The 27,974-nt window shown below is 53.8% G+C and overlaps 5 non-coding genes and 2 pseudogenes across 5 annotated transcripts; all 7 read left to right on the top strand.

The window, feature by feature from the left end:
• The first annotated feature begins 2,362 nt into the window (after positions 1-2,362).
• LOC138559024 (5S ribosomal RNA) lies at positions 2,363-2,471 on the top strand (annotated as a pseudogene).
• Positions 2,472-5,586: 3,115 nt separating this feature from the next.
• On the top strand, positions 5,587-5,705 carry LOC138558949 (5S ribosomal RNA). The gene has a single exon (XR_011299067.1). It is a non-coding gene; the product is annotated as a 5S ribosomal RNA (ribosomal RNA).
• A 3,449-nt stretch (positions 5,706-9,154) lies between these two features.
• LOC138559025 (5S ribosomal RNA) lies at positions 9,155-9,263 on the top strand (annotated as a pseudogene).
• Positions 9,264-12,072: 2,809 nt separating this feature from the next.
• On the top strand, positions 12,073-12,191 carry LOC138559011 (5S ribosomal RNA). The gene has a single exon (XR_011299129.1). It is a non-coding gene; the product is annotated as a 5S ribosomal RNA (ribosomal RNA).
• A 4,749-nt stretch (positions 12,192-16,940) lies between these two features.
• On the top strand, positions 16,941-17,059 carry LOC138558960 (5S ribosomal RNA). The gene has a single exon (XR_011299078.1). It is a non-coding gene; the product is annotated as a 5S ribosomal RNA (ribosomal RNA).
• Positions 17,060-20,168: 3,109 nt separating this feature from the next.
• LOC138558971 (5S ribosomal RNA) lies at positions 20,169-20,287 on the top strand. The gene has a single exon (XR_011299089.1). It is a non-coding gene; the product is annotated as a 5S ribosomal RNA (ribosomal RNA).
• Positions 20,288-24,386: 4,099 nt separating this feature from the next.
• Positions 24,387-24,505, top strand: LOC138558982 (5S ribosomal RNA). The gene has a single exon (XR_011299100.1). It is a non-coding gene; the product is annotated as a 5S ribosomal RNA (ribosomal RNA).
• The last annotated feature ends 3,469 nt before the right edge of the window (positions 24,506-27,974 follow it).

The raw sequence follows: 27,974 nt of genomic DNA on the forward strand, positions 1-27,974 counted from the left end.
TGGACTTGTAGGCCGCCAGCCTGAGAAGGTAAGGCCTCAACCAACATCGCCCTCTGCCTTCCAAAGAGTCGAGGAGACCGCAGCAGGAAAATTGTGTGTGTGTTTATTTCTTCTTTTTTTAGAGGTGCTTTCTATTTTTGTAAGGAACTGACGCCTGGGTGAGTGCTAGTGTGGCATGAGTTAAATTTACAGGCATCTTCTTTGCAAACTTTTGCCAAACCAACTTGGGGCAGCAGTGGGGTAGAGAGTCAGCCTTCTGCTGATGCCTGCCTAGGCGTGGCTGGGCTGGGGGCCTCAGCTGCTGTTACTGGGCCTGCTTCTTTCCTGGACTTGTAGGCCACCAGCCGGAGAAAGTAAGGGCCTCAACCAACATCGCCCTCTGCCTTCCAAAGAGTCGAGGAGACCCCAGCAGGAAAATTGTGTGTGTGTTTATTTCTTCTTTTTTAGAGATGCTTTCTATTATTGTAAGGAACCGACGCCTGGGTGAGTGCTAGTGTGGCGTGAGTTAAATTTACAGGCATCTTCTTTGCAAACTTTTGCCAAACCAACTTGGGGCAGCAGTCGGGTAGAGAGTCAGCCTTCTGCTGATGCCTGCCTAGGCGTTGCTGGGCTGGGGGCCTCAGTTGCTGTTACTGGGCCTGCTTCTTTCCTGGACTTGTAGGCCGCCAGCCTGAGAAGGTAAGGCCTCAACCAACATCGCCCTCTGCCTTCCAAAGAGTCGAGGAGACCGCAGCAGGAAAATTGTGTGTGTGTTTATTTCTTCTTTTTTAGAGATGCTTTCTATTATTGTAAGGAACCGACGCCTGGGTGAGTGCTAGTGTGGCTTGAGGTAAATTTACGGGCAGCTTCTTTGCAAACTTTTGCCAAACCAACTTGGGGCAGCACTGGGGTAGAGAGTCAGCCTTCCGCTGATGCCTGCCTAGGCGTGGCTGGGCTGGGGGCCTCAGTTGCTGTTACTGGGCCTGCTTCTTTCCTGGACTTGTAGGCCGCCAGCCTGAGAAGGTAAGGCCTCAACCAACATCGCCCTCTGCCTTCCAAAGAGTCGAGGAGACGCAGCAGGAAAATTGTGTGTGTGTTTATTTCTTCTTTTTTTAGAGGTGCTTTCTATTTTTGTAAGGAACTGACGCCTGGGTGAGTGCTAGTGTGGCGTGAGTTAAATTTACAGGCATCTTCTTTGCAAACTTTTGCCAAACCAACTTGGGGCAGCAGTGGGGTAGAGAGTCAGCCTTCTGCTGATGCCTGCCTAGGCGTGGCTGGGCTGGGGGCCTCAGCTGCTGTTACTGGGCCTGCTTCTTTCCTGGACTTGTAGGCCACCAGCCGGAGAAAGTAAGGGCCTCAACCAACATCGCCCTCTGCCTTCCAAAGAGTCGAGGAGTCCCCAGCAGGAAAATTGTGTGTGTGTTTATTTCTTCTTTTTTAGAGATGCTTTCTATTTTTGTAAGGAACCGACGCCTGGGTGAGTGCTAGTGTGGCTTGAGGTAAATTTACGGGCAGCTTCTTTGCAAACTTTTGCCAAAACAACTTGGGGCAGCACTGGGGTAGAGAGTCTGCCTTCCGCTGATGCCTGCCTAGGCGTGGCTGGGCTGGGGGCCTCAGTTGCTGTTACTGGGCCTGCTTCTTTCCTGGACTTGTAGGCCGCCAGCCTGAGAAGGTAAGGCCTCAACCAACATCGCCCTCTGCCTTCCAAAGAGTCGAGGAGACCGCAGCAGGAAAATTGTGTGTGTGTTTATTTCTTCTTTTTTTAGAGGTGCTTTCTATTTTTGTAAGGAACTGACGCCTGGGTGAGTGCTAGTGTGGCTTGAGGTAAATTCACGGGCAGCTTCTTTGCAAACTTTTGCCAAACCAACTTGGGGCAGCAGTGGGGTAGAGAGTCAGCCTTAAGCTGATGCCTGCCTGGGCTGGGCTGGGGGCCTCAGCTGCTGTTACTGGGCCTGCTTCTTTCCTGGACTTGTAGGCCACCAGCCCGAGATGGTAAGGGCCTCAACCAACATCACCCTCTGCCTTCCAAAGCGTCGAGGAGCCCCCAGCAGGAAAATTGTGTGTGTGTTTATTTCCATCTTTCTTTCCGAGTTTTTTTTTAAAGTTTTGTAAGGAACGGATGCTTGGGTGAGTGAGTGCAAGTGTGGCTTGGCCTGAATTTACAGACACTTTCTTTGCAAACATGAGTAGGCAAGTGGGTATTTCAAAAGTGGGTGCATGGAGCTGCTCGTTGCTTTTCCAAGCTGGCAGCTGTGGCTCCTGAGCTTGAGGCAAAAAGAAGGGCAGAAGCACACTGCAGAGGACAGCGTTCAGCCTTGCAAGAGGGCAGTGGACGTCGGAGGAGCCGACACAGCACAAGAGGCTCAGAATCGGCGCACTCTTCGCCTACGGCCATACCACCCTGAATGCGCCCGATCTCGGAAGCTAAGCAGGGTCGGGCCTGGTTAGTACTTGGATGGGAGACCGCCTGGGAATACCAGGTGCTGTAGGCATTTTGCTACTCTGTGCCCGATAGGCGGCGTTCGTCTTCTCCGTCTTGAACTACATTTTTCCTCCATTCCGCTTTTAATTTTAACAAACACGGCGCGTGAAAAAGGCACAGGGGCAGACAGCAGCCCTCGCTCCAATGCAGAGCCCCGTCAGAGGCGGACACGTTGTCGCCAAACTAACTTGGAGCAGCAGCAGCAGCAGCAGGAGACTGAAGCCAGGGCAGCAGCTTGCCGCCTCGGGTGGGTGGATGCAGCCAGAAAGGGCCACTCGTGTCCCTGGCAAAGCACCTCCAGCGTCTCCCCGTTTTCTCTCCAGTGGACGCGCAAGGCCCCCTACAGCTAGGGGAGGCAAGTGGATGGGCCTCATCTGCATATGTGGGCTCTAGAGGAAGAGTGCACCCTGGGAGACAAGGGGACACCTGGAGCGGGAAGTGCTCACGGGGGAGAAGTGCCTACAAGAGGCAGGAAGGGAGGGAGGCCACATCATGCCTCTCCATAGCCAGGCCTCTGGATGATGGGGCAGAAGCGGCCGTCACCCTAAGCTTCCTAGAAGTCCCAGCTGGGCCCCATGCTACCTAATATCTCGCCTGATCGAGCCTGGTCGAGCCTTCAGCCAAGGGACACAGGAGCCAAGGGGTCTGGCCTCGAGCCTTCAGCCGAGGGACCCAGGAGCCCAGGGTCTGGCCTCAGTGCTTCCCAAGTCGGCCTTCAGCTGAAGCCTGCCTGGGCTGGGAGCCTCAGCTGCTGTTCCTGGGTGTGCTTCTTTCCTGCATGTGAAGGCCACCAGCGGCGAAGGTTGCCCTCCGCCTTCTAAGGAGTCGAGGAGACCGCAGCAGGAAAATTGTGTGTGTGTTTATTTCTTCTTTTTTTAGAGGTGCTTTCTATTTTTGCAAGGAACTGACGCCTGGATGAGTGCTAGTGTGGCTTGAGGTAAATTCACGGGCAGCTTCTTTGCAAACTTTTGCCAAACCAACTTGGGGCAGCAGTGGGGTAGAGAGTCAGCCTTCCGCTGATGCCTGCCTAGGCGTGGCTGGGCTGGGGGCCTCAGCTGCTGTTACTGGGCCTGCTTCTTTCCTGGACTTGTAGGCCACCAGCCGGAGAAAGTAAGGGCCTCAACCAACATCGCCCTCTGCCTTCCAAAGAGTCGAGGAGTCCCCAGCAGGAAAATTGTGTGTGTGTTTATTTCTTCTTTTTTAGAGATGCTTTCTATTTTTGTAAGGAAACGACGCCTGGGTGAGTGCTAGTGTGGCGTGAGCTAAATTTACAGGCATCTTCTTTGCAAACTTTTGCCAAACCAACTTGGAGCAGCAGTGGGGTAGAGAGTCAGCCTTCTGCTGATGCCTGCCTGGGCTGGGCTGGTCTGGGGGCCTCAGCTGCTGTTACTGGGCCTGCTTCTTTCCTGGACTTGTAGGCCACCAGCCCGAGAAGGTAAGGGCCTCAACCAACATCGCCCTCTGCCTTCCAAAGAGTCGAGGTGTCCCCAGCAGGAAAATTGTGTGTGTGTATTTCTTCTTTTTTTAGAGATGCTTTCTATTTTTGTAAGGAACCGACGCCTGGGTGAGTGCTAGTGTGGCTTGAGGTAAATTTACGGGCAGCTTCTTTGCAAACTTTTGCCAAACCAACTTGGGGCAGCACTGGGGTAGAGAGTCAGCCTTCCGCTGATGCCTGCCTAGGCGTGGCTGGGCTGGGGGCCTCAGTTGCTGTTACTGGGCCTGCTTCTTTCCTGGACTTGTAGGCCGCCAGCCTGAGAAGGTAAGGCCTCAACCAACATCGCCCTCTGCCTTCCAAAGAGTCGAGGAGACCGCAGCAGGAAAATTGTGTGTGTGTTTATTTCTTCTTTTTTTAGAGGTGCTTTCTATTTTTGTAAGGAACTGACGCCTGGGTGAGTGCTAGTGTGGCGTGAGTTAAATTTACAGGCATCTTCTTTGCAAACTTTTGCCAAACCAACTTGGGGCAGCAGTGGGGTAGAGAGTCAGCCTTCTGCTGATGCCTGCCTAGGCGTGGCTGGGCTGGGGGCCTCAGCTGCTGTTACTGGGCCTGCTTCTTTCCTGGACTTGTAGGCCACCAGCCGGAGAAAGTAAGGGCCTCAACCAACATCGCCCTCTGCCTTCCAAAGAGTCGAGGAGTCCCCAGCAGGAAAATTGTGTGTGTGTTTATTTCTTCTTTTTTAGAGATGCTTTCTATTTTTGTAAGGAACCGACGCCTGGGTGAGTGCTAGTGTGGCTTGAGGTAAATTTACGGGCAGCTTCTTTGCAAACTTTTGCCAAAACAACTTGGGGCAGCACTGGGGTAGAGAGTCAGCCTTCCGCTGATGCCTGCCTAGGCGTGGCTGGGCTGGGGGCCTCAGTTGCTGTTACTGGGCCTGCTTCTTTCCTGGACTTGTAGGCCGCCAGCCTGAGAAGGTAAGGCCTCAACCAACATCGCCCTCTGCCTTCCAAAGAGTCGAGGAGACCGCAGCAGGAAAATTGTGTGTGTGTTTATTTCTTCTTTTTTTAGAGGTGCTTTCTATTTTTGTAAGGAACTGACGCCTGGGTGAGTGCTAGTGTGGCTTGAGGTAAATTCACGGGCAGCTTCTTTGCAAACTTTTGCCAAACCAACTTGGGGCAGCAGTGGGGTAGAGAGTCAGCCTTAAGCTGATGCCTGCCTGGGCTGGGCTGGGCTGGGGGCCTCAGCTGCTGTTACTGGGCCTGCTTCTTTCCTGGACTTGTAGGTCACCAGCCCGATATGGTAAGGGCCTCAACCAACATCACCCTCTGCCTTCCAAAGCGTCGAGGAGCCCCCAGCAGGAAAATTGTGTGTGTGTTTATTTCCATCTTTCTTTCCGAGTTTTTTTTTAAAGTTTTGTAAGGAACGGATGCTTGGGTGAGTGAGTGCAAGTGTGGCTTGGCCTGAATTTACAGACACTTTCTTTGCAAACATGAGTAGGCAAGTGGGTATTTCAAAAGTGGGTGCATGGAGCTGCTCGTTGCTTTTCCAAGCTGGCAGCTGTGGCTCCTGAGCTTGAGGCAAAAAGAAGGGCAGAAGCACACTGCAGAGGACAGCGTTCAGCCTTGCAAGAGGGCAGTGGACGTCGGAGGAGCCGACACAGCACAAGAGGCTCGGAATCGGCGCACTCTTCGCCTACGGCCATACCACCCTGAATGCGCCCGATCTCGTCCGATCTCGGAAGCTAAGCAGGGTCGGGCCTGGTTAGTACTTGGATGGGAGACCGCCTGGGAATACCAGGTGCTGTAGGCATTTTGCTACTCTGTGCCCGATAGGCGGCGTTCGTCTTCTCCGTCTTGAACTACATTTTTCCTCCATTCCGCTTTTAATTTTAACAAACAGGGCGCGTGAAAAAGGCACAGGGGCAGACAGCAGCCCTCGCTCCAATGCAGAGCCCCGTCAGAGGCGGACACGTTGTCGCCAAACTAACTTGGAGCAGCAGCAGCAGCAGCAGGAGACTGAAGCCAGGGCAGCAGCTTGCCGCCTCGGGTGGGTGGATGCAGCCAGAAAGGGCCACTCGTGTCCCTGGCAAAGCACCTCCAGCGTCTCCCCGTTTTCTCTCCAGTGGACGCGCAAGGCCCCCTACAGCTAGGGGAGGCAAGTGGATGGGCCTCATCTGCATATGTGGGCTCTAGAGGAAGAGTGCACCCTGGGAGACAAGGGGACACCTGGAGCGGGAAGTGCTCACGGGGGAGAAGTGCCTACAAGAGGCAGGAAGGGAGGGAGGCCACATCATGCCTCTCCATAGCCAGGCCTCTGGATGATGGGGCAGAAGCGGCCGTCACCCTAAGCTTCCTAGAAGTCCCAGCTGGGCCCCATGCTACCTAATATCTCGCCTGATCGAGCCTGGTCGAGCACTGGTCGAGCCTTCAGCCAAGGGACACAGGAGCCAAGGGGTCTGGCCTCGAGCCTTCAGCCGAGGGACCCAGGAGCCCAGGGTCTGGCCTCAGTGCTTCCCAAGTCGGCCTTCAGCTGAAGCCTGCCTGGGCTGGGAGCCTCAGCTGCTGTTCCTGGGTGTGCTTCTTTCCTGCATGTGAAGGCCACCAGCGGCGAAGGTTGCCCTCCGCCTTCTAAGGAGTCGAGGAGACCGCAGCAGGAAAATTGTGTGTGTGTTTATTTCTTCTTTTTTTAGAGGTGCTTTCTATTTTTGCAAGGAACTGACGCCTGGGTGAGTGCTAGTGTGGCTTGAGGTAAATTCACGGGCAGCTTCTTTGCAAACTTTTGCCAAACCAACTTGGGGCAGCAGTGGGGTAGAGAGTCAGCCTTCTGCTGATGCCTGCCTAGGCGTGGCTGGGCTGGGGGCCTCAGCTGCTGTTACTGGGCCTGCTTCTTTCCTGGACTTGTAGGCCACCAGCCGGAGAAAGTAAGGGCCTCAACCAACATCGCCCTCTGCCTTCCAAAGAGTCGAGGAGTCCCCAGCAGGAAAATTGTGTGTGTGATTATTTCTTCTTTTTTAGAGATGCTTTCTATTTTTGTAAGGAAACGACGCCTGGGTGAGTGCTAGTGTGGCGTGAGCTAAATTTACAGGCATCTTCTTTGCAAACTTTTGCCAAACCAACTTGGAGCAGCAGTGGGGTAGAGAGTCAGCCTTCAGCTGATGCCTGCCTGGGCTGGGCTGGTCTGGGGGCCTCAGCTGCTGTTACTGGGCCTGCTTCTTTCCTGGACTTGTAGGCCACCAGCCCGAGAAGGTAAGGGCCTCAACCAACATCGCCCTCTGCCTTCCAAAGAGTCGAGGAGACCCCAGCAGGAAAATTGTGTGTGTGTTTATTTCTTCTTTTTTTAGAGATGCTTTCTATTTTTGTAAGGAACCGACGCCTGGGTGAGTGCTAGTGTGGCTTGAGGTAAATTTACGGGCAGCTTCTTTGCAAACTTTTGCCAAATCAACTTGGGGCAGCACTGGGATAGAGAGTCAGCCTTCCGCTGATGCCTGCCTAGGCGTGGCTGGGCTGGGGGCCTCAGTTGCTGTTACTGGGCCTGCTTCTTTCCTGGACTTGTAGGCCGCCAGCCTGAGAAGGTAAGGCCTCAACCAACATCGCCCTCTGCCTTCCAAAGAGTCGAGGAGACCGCAGCAGGAAAATTGTGTGTGTGTTTATTTCTTCTTTTTTTAGAGGTGCTTTCTATTTTTGTAAGGAACTGACGCCTGGGTGAGTGCTAGTGTGGCTTGAGGTAAATTCACGGGCAGCTTCTTTGCAAACTTTTGCCAAACCAACTTGGGGCAGCAGTGGGGTAGAGAGTCAGCCTTAAGCTGATGCCTGCCTGGGCTGGGCTGGGCTGGGGGCCTCAGCTGCTGTTACTGGGCCTGCTTCTTTCCTGGACTTGTAGGTCACCAGCCCGAGATGGTAAGGGCCTCAACCAACATCACCCTCTGCCTTCCAAAGAGTCGAGGAGCCCCCAGCAGGAAAATTGTGTGTGTGTTTATTTCTTCTTTTTTTAGAGGTGCTTTCTATTTTTGTAAGGAACTGACGCCTGGGTGAGTGCTAGTGTGGCGTGAGTTAAATTTACAGGCATCTTCTTTGCAAACTTTTGCCAAACCAACTTGGGGCAGCAGTGGGGTAGAGAGTCAGCCTTCTGCTGATGCCTGCCTAGGCGTGGCTGGGCTGGGGGCCTCAGCTGCTGTTACTGGGCCTGCTTCTTTCCTGGACTTGTAGGCCACCAGCCGGAGAAAGTAAGGGCCTCAACCAACATCGCCCTCTGCCTTCCAAAGAGTCGAGGAGTCCCCAGCAGGAAAATTGTGTGTGTGTTTATTTCTTCTTTTTTAGAGATGCTTTCTATTTTTGTAAGGAACCGACGCCTGGGTGAGTGCTAGTGTGGCTTGAGGTAAATTTACGGGCAGCTTCTTTGCAAACTTTTGCCAAAACAACTTGGGGCAGCACTGGGGTAGAGAGTCAGCCTTCCGCTGATGCCTGCCTAGGCGTGGCTGGGCTGGGGGCCTCAGTTGCTGTTACTGGGCCTGCTTCTTTCCTGGACTTGTAGGCCGCCAGCCTGAGAAGGTAAGGCCTCAACCAACATCGCCCTCTGCCTTCCAAAGAGTCGAGGAGACCGCAGCAGGAAAATTGTGTGTGTGTTTATTTCTTCTTTTTTTAGAGGTGCTTTCTATTTTTGTAAGGAACTGACGCCTGGGTGAGTGCTAGTGTGGCTTGAGGTAAATTCACGGGCAGCTTCTTTGCAAACTTTTGCCAAACCAACTTGGGGCAGCAGTGGGGTAGAGAGTCAGCCTTAAGCTGATGCCTGCCTGGGCTGGGCTGGGGGCCTCAGCTGCTGTTACTGGGCCTGCTTCTTTCCTGGACTTGTAGGCCACCAGCCCGAGATGGTAAGGGCCTCAACCAACATCACCCTCTGCCTTCCAAAGCGTCGAGGAGCCCCCAGCAGGAAAATTGTGTGTGTGTTTATTTCCATCTTTCTTTCCGAGTTTTTTTTTAAAGTTTTGTAAGGAACGGATGCTTGGGTGAGTGAGTGCAAGTGTGGCTTGGCCTGAATTTACAGACACTTTCTTTGCAAACATGAGTAGGCAAGTGGGTATTTCAAAAGTGGGTGCATGGAGCTGCTCGTTGCTTTTCCAAGCTGGCAGCTGTGGCTCCTGAGCTTGAGGCAAAAAGAAGGGCAGAAGCACACTGCAGAGGACAGCGTTCAGCCTTGCAAGAGGGCAGTGGACGTCGGAGGAGCCGACACAGCACAAGAGGCTCGGAATCGGCGCACTCTTCGCCTACGGCCATACCACCCTGAATGCGCCCGATCTCGGAAGCTAAGCAGGGTCGGGCCTGGTTAGTACTTGGATGGGAGACCGCCTGGGAATACCAGGTGCTGTAGGCATTTTGCTACTCTGTGCCCGATAGGCGGCGTTCGTCTTCCCCGTCTTGAACTACATTTTTCCTCCATTCCGCTTTTAATTTTAACAAACACGGCCGTGAAAAAGGCACAGGGGCAGACAGCAGCCCTCGCTCCAATGCAGAGCCCCGTCAGAGGCGGACACGTTGTCGCCAAACTAACTTGGAGCAGCAGGAGACTGAAGCCAGGGCAGCAGCTCGCCGCCTCGGGTGGGTGGATGCAGCCAGAAAGGGCCACTCGTGTCCCTGGCAAAGCACCTCCAGCGTCTCCCCGTTTTCTCTCCAGTGGACGCGCAAGGCCCCCTACAGCTAGGGGAGGCAAGTGGATGGGCCTCATCTGCATATGTGGGCTCTAGAGGAAGAGTGCACCCTGGGAGACAAGGGGACACTTGGAGCGGGAAGTGCTCACGGGGGAGAAGTGCCTACAAGAGGCAGGAAGGGAGGGAGGCCACATCATGCCTCTCCATAGCCAGGCCTCTGGATGATGGGGCAGAAGCGGCCGTCACCCTAAGCTTCCTAGAAGTCCCAGCTGGGCCCCATGCTACCTAATATCTCGCCTGGTCGAGCACTGGTCGAGCACTGGTCGAGCACTGGTCGAGCCTTCAGCCAAGGGACACAGGAGCCAAGGGGTCTGGCCTCGAGCCTTCAACCGAGGGACCCAGGAGCCCAGGGTCTGGCCTCAGTGCTTCCCAAGTCGGCCTTCAGCTGAAGCCTGCCTGGGCTGGGAGCCTCAGCTGCTGTTCCTGGGTGTGCTTCTTTCCTGCATGTGAAGGCCACCAGCGGCGAAGGTTGCCCTCCGCCTTCCAAGGAGTCGAGGGGATAGAAGCAGGAAAATTGTGTGTGTGTTTATTTCTTCTTTTTTAGAGATTCTTTCTATTTTTGTAAGGAACTGACGCCTGGGTGAGTGCTAGTGTGGCTTGAGGTGAATTTACGGGCAGCTTCTTTGCAAACTTTTGCCAAACCAACTTGGAGCAGCACTGGGGTAGAGAGTCAGCCTTCCGCTGATGCCTGCCTAGGCGTGGCTGGGCTGGGGGCCTCAGCTGCTGTTACTGGGCCTGCTTCTTTCCTGGTCTTGTAGGCCGCCAGCCAGAGAAGGTAAGGGCTTCAACCAACATCGCCCTCTGCCTTCCAAAGAGTCGAGGAGACCGCAGCAGGAAAATTGTGTGTGTGTTTATTTCTTCTTTTTTAGAGGTGCTTTCTATTTTTGTAAGGAACCGACGCCTGGGTGAGTGCTAGTGTGGCGTGAGTTAAATTTACAGGCATCTTCTTTGCAAACTTTTGCCAAACCAATTTGGGGCAGCAGTGGGGTAGAGAGTCAGCCTTAAGCTGATGCCTGCCTGGGCTGGGCTGGGCTGGGGGCCTCAGCTGCTGTTACTGGGCCTGCTTCTTTCCTGGACTTGTAGGCCGCCAGCCCGAGAAGGTAAGGCCTCAACCAACATCGCCCTCTGCCTTCCAAAGAGTCGAGGGAATAGAAGCAGGAAAATTGTGTGTGTGTTTATTTCTTCTTTTTTAGAGATTCTTTCTATTTTTGTAAGGAACTGACGACTGGGTGAGTGCTAGTGTGGCTTGAGGTGAATTTACGGGCAGCTTCTTTGCAAACTTTTGCCAAACCAACTTGGAGCAGCACTGGGGTAGAGAGTCAGCCTTCCGCTGATGCCTGCCTGGGCTGGGCTGGGCTGGGCTGGGGGCCTCAGCTGCTGTTACTGGGCCTGCTTCTTTCCTGGTCTTGTAGGCCGCCAGCCAGAGAAGGTAAGGGCTTCAACCAACATCGCCCTCTGCCTTCCAAAGAGTCGAGGAGACCGCAGCAGGAAAATTGTGTGTGTGTTTATTTCTTCTTTTTTTAGAGGTGCTTTCTATTTTTGTAAGGAACCGACGCCTGGGTGAGTGCTAGTGTGGCGTGAGTTACATTTACAGGCATCTTCTTTGCAAAATTTTGCCAAACCAACTTGGACCAGCACTGGGGTAGAGAGTCAGCCTTCAGCTGATGGCTGCCTGGGCTGGGCTGGGCTGGTCTGGGGGCCTCAGCTGCTGTTACTGGGCATGCTTCTTTCCTGGACTTGTAGGCCACCAGCCGGAGAAGGTAAGGGCCTCAACCAACATCGCCCTCTGCCTTTCAAAGAGTCGAGGAGACCCCAGCAGGAAAATTGTGTGTGTGTTTATTTCTTCTTTTTTAGAGGTGCTTTCTATTTTTGTAAGGAACCGACGCCTGGGTGAGTGCTAGTGTGGCGTGAGTTAAATTTACAGGCATCTTCTTTGCAAACTTTTGCCAAACCAATTTGGGGCAGCAGTGGGGTAGAGAGTCAGCCTTAAGCTGATGCCTGCCTGGGCTGGGCTGGGCTGGGGGCCTCAGCTGCTGTTACTGGGCCTGCTTCTTTCCTGGACTTGTAGGCCGCCAGCCCGAGAAGGTAAGGCCTCAACCAACATCGCCCTCTGCCTTCCAAAGAGTCGAGGAGACCCCAGCAGGAAAATTGTGTGTGTGTTTATTTCCATCTTTCTTTCCGAGTTTTTTTTTAAAGTTTTGTAAGGAACGGATGCTTGGGTGAGTGAGTGCAAGTGTGGCTTGGCCTGAATTTACAGACACTTTCTTTGCAAACATGAGTAGGCAAGTGGGTATTTCAAAAGTGGGTGCATGGAGCCGCTCGTTGCTTTTCCAAGCTGGCAGCTGTGGCTCCTGAGCTTGAGGCAAAAAGAAGGGCAGAAGCACACTGCAGAGGACAGCGTTCAGCCTTGCAAGAGGGCAGTGGACGTCGGAGGAGCCGACACAGCACAAGAGGCTCGGAATCGGCGCACTCTTCGCCTACGGCCATACCACCCTGAATGCGCCCGATCTCGTCCGATCTCGGAAGCTAAGCAGGGTCGGGGCTGGTTAGTACTTGGATGGGAGACCGCCTGGGAATACCAGGTGCTGTAGGCATTTTGCTACTCTGTGCCCGATAGGCGGCGTTCGTCTTCCCCGTCTTGAACTACATTTTTCCTCCATTCCGCTTTTAATTTTAACAAACACGGCGCGTGAAAAAGGCACAGGGGCAGACAGCAGCCCTCGCTCCAATGCAGAGCCCCGTCAGAGGCGGACACGTTGTCGCCAAACTAACTTGGAGCAGCAACAGCAGCAGCAGGAGACTGAAGCCAGGGCAGCAGCTTGCCGCCTCGGGTGGGTGGATGCAGCCAGAAAGGGCCACTCGTGTCCCTGGCAAAGCACCTCCAGCGTCTCCCCGTTTTCTCTCCAGTGGACGCGCAAGGCCCCCCACAGCTAGGGGAGGCAAGTGGATGGGCCTCATCTGCATATGTGGGCTCTAGAGGAAGAGTGCACCCTGGGAGACAAGGGGACACTTGGAGCGGGAAGTGCTCACGGGGGAGAAGTGCCTACAAGAGGCAGGAAGGGAGGGAGGCCACATCATGCCTCTCCATAGCCAGGCCTCTGGATGATGGGGCAGAAGCGGCCGTCACCCTAAGCTTCCTAGAAGTCCCAGCTGGGCCCCATGCTACCTAATATCTCGCCTGATCGAGCCTGGTCGAGCACTGGTCGAGCCTTCAGCCAAGGGACACAGAAGCCAAGGGGTCTGGCCTCGAGCCTTCAGCCGAGGGACCCAGGAGCCCAGGGTCTGGCCTCAGTGCTTCCCAAGTCGGCCTTCAGCTGAAGCCTGCCTGGGCTGGGAGCCTCAGCTGCTGTTCCTGGGTGTGCTTCTTTCCTGCATGTGAAGGCCACCAGCGGCGAAGGTTGCCCTCCGCCTTCTAAGGAGTCGAGGGGATACAAGCAGGAAAATTGTGTGTGTGTTTATTTCTTCTTTTTTAGAGATGCTTTCTATTATTGTAAGGAACCGACGCCTGGGTGAGTGCTAGTGTGGCGTGAGTTAAATTTACAGGCATCTTCTTTGCAAACTTTTGCCAAACCAACTTGGACCAGCACTGGGGTAGAGAGTCAGCCTTCCGCTGATGCCTGCCTGGGCTGGGCTGGGCTGGGGGCCTCAGCTGCTGTTACTGGGCCTGCTTCTTTCCTGGACTTGTAGGCCGCCAGCCTGAGAAGGTAAGGCCTCAACCAACATCGCCCTCTGCCTTCCAAAGAGTCGAGGAGACCGCAGCAGGAAAATTGTGTGTGTGTTTATTTCTTCTTTTTTTAGAGGTGCTTTCTATTTTTGCAAGGAACTGACGGCTGGGTGAGTGCTAGTGTGGCTTGAGGTAAATTCACGGGCAGCTTCTTTGCAAACTTTTGCCAAACCAACTTGGAGCAGCACTGGGGTAGAGAGTCAGCCTTCCGCTGATGCCTGCCTGGGCTGGGCTGGGCTGGGCTGGGGGCCTCAGTTGCTGTTACTGGGCCTGCTTCTTTCCTGGACTTGTAGGCCGCCAGCCTGAGAAGGTAAGGCCTCAACCAACATCGCCCTCTGCCTTCCAAAGAGTCGAGGAGACCGCAGCAGGAAAATTGTGTGTGTGTTTATTTCTTCTTTTTTTAGAGGTGCTTTCTATTTTTGCAAGGAACTGACGCCTGGGTGAGTGCTAGTGTGGCTTGAGGTAAATTCACGGGCAGCTTCTTTGCAAACTTTTGCCAAACCAACTTGGGGCAGCAGTGGGGTAGAGAGTCAGCCTTCTGCTGATGCCTGCCTAGGCGTGGCTGGGCTGGGGGCCTCAGCTGCTGTTACTGGGCCTGCTTCTTTCCGGGACTTGTAGGCCACCAGCCGGAGAAAGTAAGGGCCTCAACCAACATCGCCCTCTGCCTTCCAAAGAGTCGAGGAGTCCCCAGCAGGAAAATTGTGTGTGTGTTTATTTCTTCTTTTTTAGAGATGCTTTCTATTTTTGTAAGGAACCGACGCCTGGGTGAGTGCTAGTGTGGCGTGAGCTAAATTTACAGGCATCTTCTTTGCAAACTTTTGCCAAACCAACTTGGAGCAGCAGTGGGGTAGAGAGTCAGCCTTCAGCTGATGCCTGCCTGGGCTGGGCTGGTCTGGGGGCCTCAGCTGCTGTTACTGGGCCTGCTTCTTTCCTGGACTTGTAGGCCACCAGCCCGAGAAGGTAAGGGCCTCAACCAACATCGCCCTCTGCCTTCCAAAGAGTCGAGGAGACCCCAGCAGGAAAATTGTGTGTGTTTATTTCTTCTTTTTTTAGAGATGCTTTCTATTTTTGTAAGGAACCGACGCCTGGGTGAGTGCTAGTGTGGCTTGAGGTAAATTTACGGGCAGCTTCTTTGCAAACTTTTGCCAAACCAACTTGGGGCAGCACTGGGGTAGAGAGTCAGCCTTCCGCTGATGCCTGCCTAGGCGTGGCTGGGCTGGGGGCCTCAGTTGCTGTTACTGGGCCTGCTTCTTTCCTGGACTTGTAGGCCGCCAGCCTGAGAAGGTAAGGCCTCAACCAACATCGCCCTCTGCCTTCCAAAGAGTCGAGGAGACCGCAGCAGGAAAATTGTGTGTGTGTTTATTTCTTCTTTTTTTAGAGGTGCTTTCTATTTTTGTAAGGAACTGACGCCTGGGTGAGTGCTAGTGTGGCATGAGTTAAATTTACAGGCATCTTCTTTGCAAACTTTTGCCAAACCAACTTGGGGCAGCAGTGGGGTAGAGAGTCAGCCTTCTGCTGATGCCTGCCTAGGCGTGGCTGGGCTGGGGGCCTCAGCTGCTGTTACTGGGCCTGCTTCTTTCCTGGACTTGTAGGCCACCAGCCGGAGAAAGTAAGGGCCTCAACCAACATCGCCCTCTGCCTTCCAAAGAGTCGAGGAGACCCCAGCAGGAAAATTGTGTGTGTGTTTATTTCTTCTTTTTTAGAGATGCTTTCTATTATTGTAAGGAACCGACGCCTGGGTGAGTGCTAGTGTGGCGTGAGTTAAATTTACAGGCATCTTCTTTGCAAACTTTTGCCAAACCAACTTGGGGCAGCAGTCGGGTAGAGAGTCAGCCTTCTGCTGATGCCTGCCTAGGCGTTGCTGGGCTGGGGGCCTCAGTTGCTGTTACTGGGCCTGCTTCTTTCCTGGACTTGTAGGCCGCCAGCCTGAGAAGGTAAGGCCTCAACCAACATCGCCCTCTGCCTTCCAAAGAGTCGAGGAGACCGCAGCAGGAAAATTGTGTGTGTGTTTATTTCTTCTTTTTTTAGAGGTGCTTTCTATTTTTGTAAGGAACTGACGCCTGGGTGAGTGCTAGTGTGGCGTGAGTTAAATTTACAGGCATCTTCTTTGCAAACTTTTGCCAAACCAACTTGGGGCAGCAGTGGGGTAGAGAGTCAGCCTTCTGCTGATGCCTGCCTAGGCGTGGCTGGGGGCCTCAGCTGCTGTTACTGGGCCTGCTTCTTTCCTGGACTTGTAGGCCACCAGCCGGAGAAAGTAAGGGCCTCAACCAACATCGCCCTCTGCCTTCCAAAGAGTCGAGGAGTCCCCAGCAGGAAAATTGTGTGTGTGTTTATTTCTTCTTTTTTAGAGATGCTTTCTATTTTTGTAAGGAACCGACGCCTGGGTGAGTGCTAGTGTGGCGTGAGCTAAATTTACAGGCATCTTCTTTGCAAACTTTTGCCAAACCAACTTGGAGCAGCAGTGGGGTAGAGAGTCAGCCTTCAGCTGATGCCTGCCTGGGCTGGGCTGGTCTGGGGGCCTCAGCTGCTGTTACTGGGCCTGCTTCTTTCCTGGACTTGTAGGCCACCAGCCCGAGAAGGTAAGGGCCTCAACCAACATCGCCCTCTGCCTTCCAAAGAGTCGAGGAGACCCCAGCAGGAAAATTGTGTGTGTTTATTTCTTCTTTTTTTAGAGATGCTTTCTATTTTTGTAAGGAACCGACGCCTGGGTGAGTGCTAGTGTGGCTTGAGGTAAATTTACGGGCAGCTTCTTTGCAAACTTTTGCCAAATCAACTTGGGGCAGCACTGGGATAGAGAGTCAGCCTTCCGCTGATGCCTGCCTAGGCGTGGCTGGGCTGGGGGCCTCAGTTGCTGTTACTGGGCCTGCTTCTTTCCTGGACTTGTAGGCCGCCAGCCTGAGAAGGTAAGGCCTCAACCAACATCGCCCTCTGCCTTCCAAAGAGTCGAGGAGACCGCAGCAGGAAAATTGTGTGTGTGTTTATTTCTTCTTTTTTTAGAGGTGCTTTCTATTTTTGTAAGGAACTGACGCCTGGGTGAGTGCTAGTGTGGCTTGAGGTAAATTCACGGGCAGCTTCTTTGCAAACTTTTGCCAAACCAACTTGGGGCAGCAGTGGGGTAGAGAGTCAGCCTTAAGCTGATGCCTGCCTGGGCTGGGCTGGGCTGGGGGCCTCAGCTGCTGTTACTGGGCCTGCTTCTTTCCTGGACTTGTAGGTCACCAGCCCGAGATGGTAAGGGCCTCAACCAACATCACCCTCTGCCTTCCAAAGCGTCGAGGAGCCCCCAGCAGGAAAATTGTGTGTGTGTTTATTTCCATCTTTCTTTCCGAGTTTTTTTTAAAAGTTTTGTAAGGAACGGATGCTTGGGTGAGTGAGTGCAAGTGTGGCTTGGCCTGAATTTACAGACACTTTCTTTGCAAACATGAGTAGGCAAGTGGGTATTTCAAAAGTGGGTGCATGGAGCTGCTCGTTGCTTTTCCAAGCTGGCAGCTGTGGCTCCTGAGCTTGAGGCAAAAAGAAGGGCAGAAGCACACTGCAGAGGACAGCGTTCAGCCTTGCAAGAGGGCAGTGGACGTCGGAGGAGCCGACACAGCACAAGAGGCTCGGAATCGGCGCACTCTTCGCCTACGGCCATACCACCCTGAATGCGCCCGATCTCGTCCGATCTCGGAAGCTAAGCAGGGTCGGGCCTGGTTAGTACTTGGATGGGAGACCGCCTGGGAATACCAGGTGCTGTAGGCATTTTGCTACTCTGTGCCCGATAGGCGGCGTTCGTCTTCTCCGTCTTGAACTACATTTTTCCTCCATTCCGCTTTTAATTTTAACAAACACGGCGCGTGAAAAAGGCACAGGGGCAGACAGCAGCCCTCGCTCCAATGCAGAGCCCCGTCAGAGGCGGACACGTTGTCGCCAAACTAACTTGGAGCAGCAGCAGCAGGAGACTGAAGCCAGGGCAGCAGCTTGCCGCCTCGGGTGGGTGGATGCAGCCAGAAAGGGCCACTCGTGTCCCTGGCAAAGCACCTCCAGCATCTCCCCGTTTTCTCTCCAGTGGACGCGCAAGGCCCCCTACAGCTAGGGGAGGCAAGTGGATGGGCCTCATCTGCATATGTGGGCTCTAGAGGAAGAGTGCACCCTGGGAGACAAGGGGACACCTGGAGCGGGAAGTGCTCACGGGGGAGAAGTGCCTACAAGAGGCAGGAAGGGAGGGAGGCCACATCATGCCTCTCCATAGCCAGGCCTCTGGATGATGGGGCAGAAGCGGCCGTCACCCTAAGCTTCCTAGAAGTCCCAGCTGGGCCCCATGCTACCTAATATCTCGCCTGATCGAGCCTGGTCGAGCCTTCAGCCAAGGGACACAGGAGCCAAGGGGTCTGGCCTCGAGCCTTCAGCCGAGGGACCCAGGAGCCCAGGGTCTGGCCTCAGTGCTTCCCAAGTCGGCCTTCAGCTGAAGCCTGCCTGGGCTGGGAGCCTCAGCTGCTGTTCCTGGGTGTGCTTCTTTCCTGCATGTGAAGGCCACCAGCGGCGAAGGTTGCCCTCCGCCTTCTAAGGAGTCGAGGAGACCGCAGCAGGAAAATTGTGTGTGTGTTTATTTCTTCTTTTTTTAGAGGTGCTTTCTATTTTTGCAAGGAACTGACGCCTGGATGAGTGCTAGTGTGGCTTGAGGTAAATTCACGGGCAGCTTCTTTGCAAACTTTTGCCAAACCAACTTGGGGCAGCAGTGGGGTAGAGAGTCAGCCTTCTGCTGATGCCTGCCTAGGCGTGGCCGGGCTGGGGGCCTCAGCTGCTGTTACTGGGCCTGCTTCTTTCCTGGACTTGTAGGCCACCAGCCGGAGAAAGTAAGGGCCTCAACCAACATCGCCCTCTGCCTTCCAAAGAGTCGAGGAGTCCCCAGCAGGAAAATTGTGTGTGTGTTTATTTCTTCTTTTTTAGAGATGCTTTCTATTTTTGTAAGGAAACGACGCCTGGGTGAGTGCTAGTGTGGCGTGAGCTAAATTTACAGGCATCTTCTTTGCAAACTTTTGCCAAACCAACTTGGAGCAGCAGTGGGGTAGAGAGTCAGCCTTCTGCTGATGCCTGCCTGGGCTGGGCTGGTCTGGGGGCCTCAGCTGCTGTTACTGGGCCTGCTTCTTTCCTGGACTTGTAGGCCACCAGCCCGAGAAGGTAAGGGCCTCAACCAACATCGCCCTCTGCCTTCCAAAGAGTCGAGGTGTCCCCAGCAGGAAAATTGTGTGTGTGTATTTCTTCTTTTTTTAGAGATGCTTTCTATTTTTGTATGGAACCGACGCCTGGGTGAGTGCTAGTGTGGCTTGAGGTAAATTTACGGGCAGCTTCTTTGCAAACTTTTGCCAAACCAACTTGGGGCAGCACTGGGGTAGAGAGTCAGCCTTCCGCTGATGCCTGCCTAGGCGTGGCTGGGCTGGGGGCCTCAGTTGCTGTTACTGGGCCTGCTTCTTTCCTGGACTTGTAGGCCGCCAGCCTGAGAAGGTAAGGCCTCAACCAACATCGCCCTCTGCCTTCCAAAGAGTCGAGGAGACCGCAGCAGGAAAATTGTGTGTGTGTTTATTTCTTCTTTTTTTAGAGGTGCTTTCTATTTTTGTAAGGAACTGACGCCTGGGTGAGTGCTAGTGTGGCGTGAGTTAAATTTACAGGCATCTTCTTTGCAAACTTTTGCCAAACCAACTTGGGGCAGCAGTGGGGTAGAGAGTCAGCCTTCTGCTGATGCCTGCCGAGGCGTGGCTGGGCTGGGGGCCTCAGCTGCTGTTACTGGGCCTGCTTCTTTCCTGGACTTGTAGGCCACCAGCCGGAGAAAGTAAGGGCCTCAACCAACATCGCCCTCTGCCTTCCAAAGAGTCGAGGAGTCCCCAGCAGGAAAATTGTGTGTGTGTTTATTTCTTCTTTTTTAGAGATGCTTTCTATTTTTGTAAGGAACCGACGCCTGGGTGAGTGCTAGTGTGGCTTGAGGTAAATTTACGGGCAGCTTCTTTGCAAACTTTTGCCAAAACAACTTGGGGCAGCACTGGGGTAGAGAGTCAGCCTTCCGCTGATGCCTGCCTAGGCGTGGCTGGGCTGGGGGCCTCAGTTGCTGTTACTGGGCCTGCTTCTTTCCTGGACTTGTAGGCCGCCAGCCTGAGAAGGTAAGGCCTCAACCAACATCGCCCTCTGCCTTCCAAAGAGTCGAGGAGACCGCAGCAGGAAAATTGTGTGTGTGTTTATTTCTTCTTTTTTTAGAGGTGCTTTCTATTTTTGTAAGGAACTGACGCCTGGGTGAGTGCTAGTGTGGCTTGAGGTAAATTCACGGGCAGCTTCTTTGCAAACTTTTGCCAAACCAACTTGGGGCAGCAGTGGGGTAGAGAGTCAGCCTTAAGCTGATGCCTGCCTGGGCTGGGCTGGGCTGGGGGCCTCAGCTGCTGTTACTGGGCCTGCTTCTTTCCTGGACTTGTAGGTCACCAGCCCGATATGGTAAGGGCCTCAACCAACATCACCCTCTGCCTTCCAAAGCGTCGAGGAGCCCCCAGCAGGAAAATTGTGTGTGTGTTTATTTCCATCTTTCTTTCCGAGTTTTTTTTTAAAGTTTTGTAAGGAACGGATGCTTGGGTGAGTGAGTGCAAGTGTGGCTTGGCCTGAATTTACAGACACTTTCTTTGCAAACATGAGTAGGCAAGTGGGTATTTCAAAAGTGGGTGCATGGAGCTGCTCGTTGCTTTTCCAAGCTGGCAGCTGTGGCTCCTGAGCTTGAGGCAAAAAGAAGGGCAGAAGCACACTGCAGAGGACAGCGTTCAGCCTTGCAAGAGGGCAGTGGACGTCGGAGGAGCCGACACAGCACAAGAGGCTCGGAATCGGCGCACTCTTCGCCTACGGCCATACCACCCTGAATGCGCCCGATCTCGTCCGATCTCGGAAGCTAAGCAGGGTCGGGCCTGGTTAGTACTTGGATGGGAGACCGCCTGGGAATACCAGGTGCTGTAGGCATTTTGCTACTCTGTGCCGATAGGCGGCGTTCGTCTTCTCCGTCTTGAACTACATTTTTCCTCCATTCCGCTTTTAATTTTAACAAACACGGCGCGTGAAAAAGGCACAGGGGCAGACAGCAGCCCTCGCTCCAATGCAGAGCCCCGTCAGAGGCGGACACGTTGTCGCCAAACTAACTTGGAGCAGCAGCAGCAGCAGCAGGAGACTGAAGCCAGGGCAGCAGCTTGCCGCCTCGGGTGGGTGGATGCAGCCAGAAAGGGCCACTCGTGTCCCTGGCAAAGCACCTCCAGCGTCTCCCCGTTTTCTCTCCAGTGGACGCGCAAGGCCCCCTACAGCTAGGGGAGGCAAGTGGATGGGCCTCATCTGCATATGTGGGCTCTAGAGGAAGAGTGCACCCTGGGAGACAAGGGGACACTTGGAGCGGGAAGTGCTCACGGGGGAGAAGTGCCTACAAGAGGCAGGAAGGGAGGGAGGCCACATCATGCCTCTCCATAGCCAGGCCTCTGGATGATGGGGCAGAAGCGGCCGTCACCCTAAGCTTCCTAGAAGTCCCAGCTGGGCCCCATGCTACCTAATATCTCGCCTGATCGAGCCTGGTCGAGCACTGGTCGAGCCTTCAGCCAAGGGACACAGGAGCCAAGGGGTCTGGCCTCGAGCCTTCAGCCGAGGGACCCAGGAGCCCAGGGTCTGGCCTCAGTGCTTCCCAAGTCGGCCTTCAGCTGAAGCCTGCCTGGGCTGGGAGCCTCAGCTGCTGTTCCTGGGTGTGCTTCTTTCCTGCATGTGAAGGCCACCAGCGGCGAAGGTTGCCCTCCGCCTTCTAAGGAGTCGAGGAGACCGCAGCAGGAAAATTGTGTGTGTGTTTATTTCTTCTTTTTTTAGAGGTGCTTTCTATGTTTGCAAGGAACTGACGCCTGGGTGAGTGCTAGTGTGGCTTGAGGTAAATTCACGGGCAGCTTCTTTGCAAACTTTTGCCAAACCAACTTGGGGCAGCAGTGGGGTAGAGAGTCAGCCTTCTGCTGATGCCTGCCTAGGCGTGGCTGGGCTGGGGGCCTCAGCTGCTGTTACTGGGCCTGCTTCTTTCCTGGACTTGTAGGCCACCAGCCGGAGAAAGTAAGGGCCTCAACCAACATCGCCCTCTGCCTTCCAAAGAGTCGAGGAGTCCCCAGCAGGAAAATTGTGTGTGTGTTTATTTCTTCTTTTTTAGAGATGCTTTCTATTTTTGTAAGGAAACGACGGCTGGGGGAGTGCTAGTGTGGCGTGAGCTAAATTTACAGGCATCTTCTTTGCAAACTTTTGCCAAACCAACTTGGAGCAGCAGTGGGGTAGAGAGTCAGCCTTCAGCTGATGCCTGCCTGGGCTGGGCTGGTCTGGGGGCCTCAGCTGCTGTTACTGGGCCTGCTTCTTTCCTGGACTTGTAGGCCACCAGCCCGAGAAGGTAAGGGCCTCAACCAACATCGCCCTCTGCCTTCCAAAGAGTCGAGGAGTCCCCAGCAGGAAAATTGTGTGTGTGTATTTCTTCTTTTTTTAGAGATGCTTTCTATTTTTGTAAGGAACCGACGCCTGGGTGAGTGCTAGTGTGGCTTGAGGTAAATTTACGGGCAGCTTCTTTGCAAACTTTTGCCAAACCAACTTGGGGCAGCACTGGGGTAGAGAGTCAGCCTTCCGCTGATGCCTGCCTAGGCGTGGCTGGGCTGGGGGCCTCAGTTGCTGTTACTGGGCCTGCTTCTTTCCTGGACTTGTAGGCCGCCAGCCTGAGAAGGTAAGGCCTCAACCAACATCGCCCTCTGCCTTCCAAAGAGTCGAGGAGACCGCAGCAGGAAAATTGTGTGTGTGTTTATTTCTTCTTTTTTTAGAGGTGCTTTCTATTTTTGTAAGGAACTGACGCCTGGATGAGTGCTAGTGTGGCTTGAGGTAAATTCACGGGCAGCTTCTTTGCAAACTTTTGCCAAACCAACTTGGGGCAGCAGTGGGGTAGAGAGTCAGCCTTCTGCTGATGCCTGCCTAGGCGTGGCTGGGCTGGGGGCCTCAGCTGCTGTTACTGGGCCTGCTTCTTTCCTGGACTTGTAGGCCACCAGCCGGAGAAAGTAAGGGCCTCAACCAACATCGCCCTCTGCCTTCCAAAGAGTCGAGGAGTCCCCAGCAGGAAAATTGTGTGTGTGTTTATTTCTTCTTTTTTAGAGATGCTTTCTATTTTTGTAAGGAAACGACGCCTGGGTGAGTGCTAGTGTGGCGTGAGCTAAATTTACAGGCATCTTCTTTGCAAACTTTTGCCAAACCAACTTGGAGCAGCAGTGGGGTAGAGAGTCAGCCTTCTGCTGATGCCTGCCTGGGCTGGGCTGGTCTGGGGGCCTCAGCTGCTGTTACTGGGCCTGCTTCTTTCCTGGACTTGTAGGCCACCAGCCCGAGAAGGTAAGGGCCTCAACCAACATCGCCCTCTGCCTTCCAAAGAGTCGAGGTGTCCCCAGCAGGAAAATTGTGTGTGTTTATTTCTTCTTTTTTTAGAGATGCTTTCTATTTTTGTAAGGAACCGACGCCTGGGTGAGTGCTAGTGTGGCTTGAGGTAAATTTACGGGCAGCTTCTTTGCAAACTTTTGCCAAACCAACTTGGGGCAGCACTGGGGTAGAGAGTCAGCCTTCCGCTGATGCCTGCCTAGGCGTGGCTGGGCTGGGGGCCTCAGTTGCTGTTACTGGGCCTGCTTCTTTCCTGGACTTGTAGGCCGCCAGCCTGAGAAGGTAAGGCCTCAACCAACATCGCCCTCTGCCTTCCAAAGAGTCGAGGAGACCGCAGCAGGAAAATTGTGTGTGTGTTTATTTCTTCTTTTTTTAGAGGTGCTTTCTATTTTTGTAAGGAACTGACGCCTGGGTGAGTGCTAGTGTGGCGTGAGTTAAATTTACAGGCATCTTCTTTGCAAACTTTTGCCAAACCAACTTGGGGCAGCAGTGGGGTAGAGAGTCAGCCTTCTGCTGATGCCTGCCTAGGCGTGGCTGGGCTGGGGGCCTCAGCTGCTGTTACTGGGCCTGCTTCTTTCCTGGACTTGTAGGCCACCAGCCGGAGAAAGTAAGGGCCTCAACCAACATCGCCCTCTGCCTTCCAAAGAGTCGAGGAGTCCCCAGCAGGAAAATTGTGTGTGTGTTTATTTCTTCTTTTTTAGAGATGCTTTCTATTTTTGTAAGGAACCGACGCCTGGGTGAGTGCTAGTGTGGCTTGAGGTAAATTTACGGGCAGCTTCTTTGCAAACTTTTGCCAAAACAACTTGGGGCAGCACTGGGGTAGAGAGTCAGCCTTCCGCTGATGCCTGCCTAGGCGTGGCTGGGCTGGGGGCCTCAGTTGCTGTTACTGGGCCTGCTTCTTTCCTGGACTTGTAGGCCGCCAGCCTGAGAAGGTAAGGCCTCAACCAACATCGCCCTCTGCCTTCCAAAGAGTCGAGGAGACAGCAGCAGGAAAATTGTGTGTGTGTTTATTTCTTCTTTTTTTAGAGGTGCTTTCTATTTTTGTAAGGAACTGACGCCTGGGTGAGTGCTAGTGTGGCTTGAGGTAAATTCACGGGCAGCTTCTTTGCAAACTTTTGCCAAACCAACTTGGGGCAGCAGTGGGGTAGAGAGTCAGCCTTAAGCTGATGCCTGCCTGGGCTGGGCTGGGCTGAGGGCCTCAGCTGCTGTTACTGGGCCTGCTTCTTTCCTGGACTTGTAGGTCACCAGCCCGATATGGTAAGGGCCTCAACCAACATCACCCTCTGCCTTCCAAAGCGTCGAGGAGCCCCCAGCAGGAAAATTGTGTGTGTGTTTATTTCCATCTTTCTTTCCGAGTTTTTTTTAAAAGTTTTGTAAGGAACGGATGCTTGGGTGAGTGAGTGCAAGTGTGGCTTGGCCTGAATTTACAGACACTTTCTTTGCAAACATGAGTAGGCAAGTGGGTATTTCAAAAGTGGGTGCATGGAGCTGCTCGTTGCTTTTCCAAGCTGGCAGCTGTGGCTCCTGAGCTTGAGGCAAAAAGAAGGGCAGAAGCACACTGCAGAGGACAGCGTTCAGCCTTGCAAGAGGGCAGTGGACGTCGGAGGAGCCGACACAGCACAAGAGGCTCGGAATCGGCGCACTCTTCGCCTACGGCCATACCACCCTGAATGCGCCCGATCTCGTCCGATCTCGGAAGCTAAGCAGGGTCGGGCCTGGTTAGTACTTGGATGGGAGACCGCCTGGGAATACCAGGTGCTGTAGGCATTTTGCTACTCTGTGCCCGATAGGCGGCGTTCGTCTTGAACTACATTTTTCCTCCATTCCGCTTTTAATTTTAACAAACACGGCGCGTGAAAAAGGCACAGGGGCAGACAGCAGCCCTCGCTCCAATGCAGAGCCCCGTCAGAGGCGGACACGTTGTCGCCAAACTAACTTGGAGCAGCAGCAGCAGCAGCAGGAGACTGAAGCCAGGGCAGCAGCTTGCCGCCTCGGGTGGGTGGATGCAGCCAGAAAGGGCCACTCGTGTCCCTGGCAAAGCACCTCCAGCGTCTCCCCGTTTTCTCTCCAGTGGACGCGCAAGGCCCCCTACAGCTAGGGGAGGCAAGTGGATGGGCCTCATCTGCATATGTGGGCTCTAGAGGAAGAGTGCACCCTGGGAGACAAGGGGACACTTGGAGCGGGAAGTGCTCACGGGGGAGAAGTGCCTACAAGAGGCAGGAAGGGAGGGAGGCCACATCATGCCTCTCCATAGCCAGGCCTCTGGATGATGGGGCAGAAGCGGCCGTCACCCTAAGCTTCCTAGAAGTCCCAGCTGGGCCCCATGCTACCTAATATCTCGCCTGATCGAGCCTGGTCGAGCACTGGTCGAGCCTTCAGCCAAGGGACACAGAAGCCAAGGGGTCTGGCCTCGAGCCTTCAGCCGAGGGACCCAGGAGCCCAGGGTCTGGCCTCAGTGCTTCCCAAGTCGGCCTTCAGCTGAAGCCTGCCTGGGCTGGGAGCCTCAGCTGCTGTTCCTGGGTGTGCTTCTTTCCTGCATGTGAAGGCCACCAGCGGCGAAGGTTGCCCTCCGCCTTCTAAGGAGTCGAGGGGATACAAGCAGGAAAATTGTGTGTGTGTTTATTTCTTCTTTTTTAGAGATGCTTTCTATTATTGTAAGGAACCGACGCCTGGGTGAGTGCTAGTGTGGCGTGAGTTAAATTTACAGGCATCTTCTTTGCAAACTTTTGCCAAACCAACTTGGACCAGCACTGGGGTAGAGAGTCAGCCTTCCGCTGATGCCTGCCTGGGCTGGGCTGGGCTGGGGGCCTCAGCTACTGTTACTGGGCCTGCTTCTTTCCTGGACTTGTAGGCCGCCAGCCTGAGAAGGTAAGGCCTCAACCAACATCGCCCTCTGCCTTCCAAAGAGTCGAGGAGACCGCAGCAGGAAAATTGTGTGTGTGTTTATTTCTTCTTTTTTTAGAGGTGCTTTCTATTTTTGCAAGGAACTGACGCCTGGGTGAGTGCTAGTGTGGCTTGAGGTAAATTCACGGGCAGCTTCTTTGCAAACTTTTGCCAAACCAACTTGGAGCAGCACTGGGGTAGAGAGTCAGCCTTCCGCTGATGCCTGCCTGGGCTGGGCTGGGCTGGGGGCCTCAGTTGCTGTTACTGGGCCTGCTTCTTTCCTGGACTTGTAGGCCGCCAGCCTGAGAAGGTAAGGCCTCAACCAACATCGCCCTCTGCCTTCCAAAGAGTCGAGGAGACCGCAGCAGGAAAATTGTGTGTGTGTTTATTTCTTATTTTTTTAGAGGTGCTTTCTATTTTTGCAAGGAACTGACGCCTGGGTGAGTGCTAGTGTGGCTTGAGGTAAATTCACGGGCAGCTTCTTTGCAAACTTTTGCCAAACCAACTTGGGGCAGCAGTGGGGTAGAGAGTCAGCCTTCTGCTGATGCCTGCCTAGGCGTGGCTGGGCTGGGGGCCTCAGCTGCTGTTACTGGGCCTGCTTCTTTCCGGGACTTGTAGGCCACCAGCCGGAGAAAGTAAGGGCCTCAACCAACATCGCCCTCTGCCTTCCAAAGAGTCGAGGAGTCCCCAGCAGGAAAATTGTGTGTGTGTTTATTTCTTCTTTTTTAGAGATGCTTTCTATTTTTGTAAGGAACCGACGCCTGGGTGAGTGCTAGTGTGGCGTGAGCTAAATTTACAGGCATCTTCTTTGCAAACTTTTGCCAAACCAACTTGGAGCAGCAGTGGGGTAGAGAGTCAGCCTTCAGCTGATGCCTGCCTGGGCTGGGCTGGTCTGGGGGCCTCAGCTGCTGTTACTGGGCCTGCTTCTTTCCTGGACTTGTAGGCCACCAGCCCGAGAAGGTAAGGGCCTCAACCAACATCGCCCTCTGCCTTCCAAAGAGTCGAGGAGACCCCAGCAGGAAAATTGTGTGTGTTTATTTCTTCTTTTTTTAGAGATGCTTTCTATTTTTGTAAGGAACCGACGCCTGGGTGAGTGCTAGTGTGGCTTGAGGTAAATTTACGGGCAGCTTCTTTGCAAACTTTTGCCAAACCAACTTGGGGCAGCACTGGGGTAGAGAGTCAGCCTTCCGCTGATGCCTGCCTAGGCGTGGCTGGGCTGGGGGCCTCAGTTGCTGTTACTGGGCCTGCTTCTTTCCTGGACTTGTAGGCCGCCAGCCTGAGAAGGTAAGGCCTCAACCAACATCGCCCTCTGCCTTCCAAAGAGTCGAGGAGACCGCAGCAGGAAAATTGTGTGTGTGTTTATTTCTTCTTTTTTTAGAGGTGCTTTCTATTTTTGTAAGGAACTGACGCCTGGGTGAGTGCTAGTGTGGCATGAGTTAAATTTACAGGCATCTTCTTTGCAAACTTTTGCCAAACCAACTTGGGGCAGCAGTGGGGTAGAGAGTCAGCCTTCTGCTGATGCCTGCCTAGGCGTGGCTGGGCTGGGGGCCTCAGCTGCTGTTACTGGGCCTGCTTCTTTCCTGGACTTGTAGGCCGCCAGCCTGAGAAGGTAAGGCCTCAACCAACATCGCCCTCTGCCTTCCAAAGAGTCGAGGAGACCGCAGCAGGAAAATTGTGTGTGTGTTTATTTCTTCTTTTTTTAGAGGTGCTTTCTATTTTTGTAAGGAACTGACGCCTGGGTGAGTGCTAGTGTGGCGTGAGTTAAATTTACAGGCATCTTCTTTGCAAACTTTTGCTAAACCAACTTGGGGCAGCAGTGGGGTAGAGAGTCAGCCTTCTGCTGATGCCTGCCTAGGCGTGGCTGGGGGCCTCAGCTGCTGTTACTGGGCCTGCTTCTTTCCTGGACTTGTAGGCCACCAGCCGGAGAAAGTAAGGGCCTCAACCAACATCGCCCTCTGCCTTCCAAAGAGTCGAGGAGTCCCCAGCAGGAAAATTGTGTGTGTGTTTATTTCTTCTTTTTTAGAGATGCTTTCTATTTTTGTAAGGAACCGACGCCTGGGTGAGTGCTAGTGTGGCGTGAGCTAAATTTACAGGCATCTTCTTTGCAAACTTTTGCCAAACCAACTTGGAGCAGCAGTGGGGTAGAGAGTCAGCCTTCAGCTGATGCCTGCCTGGGCTGGGCTGGTCTGGGGGCCTCAGCTGCTGTTACTGGGCCTGCTTCTTTCCTGGACTTGTAGGCCACCAGCCCGAGAAGGTAAGGGCCTCAACCAACATCGCCCTCTGCCTTCCAAAGAGTCGAGGAGACCCCAGCAGGAAAATTGTGTGTGTTTATTTCTTCTTTTTTTAGAGATGC

Source organism: Ambystoma mexicanum, unplaced genomic scaffold (genome assembly GCF_040938575.1).
Source record: "Ambystoma mexicanum isolate Mex_15411 unplaced genomic scaffold, UKY_AmexF1_1 Mex_scaf34, whole genome shotgun sequence".
Classification (NCBI taxonomy): domain Eukaryota; kingdom Metazoa; phylum Chordata; class Amphibia; order Caudata; family Ambystomatidae; genus Ambystoma; species Ambystoma mexicanum.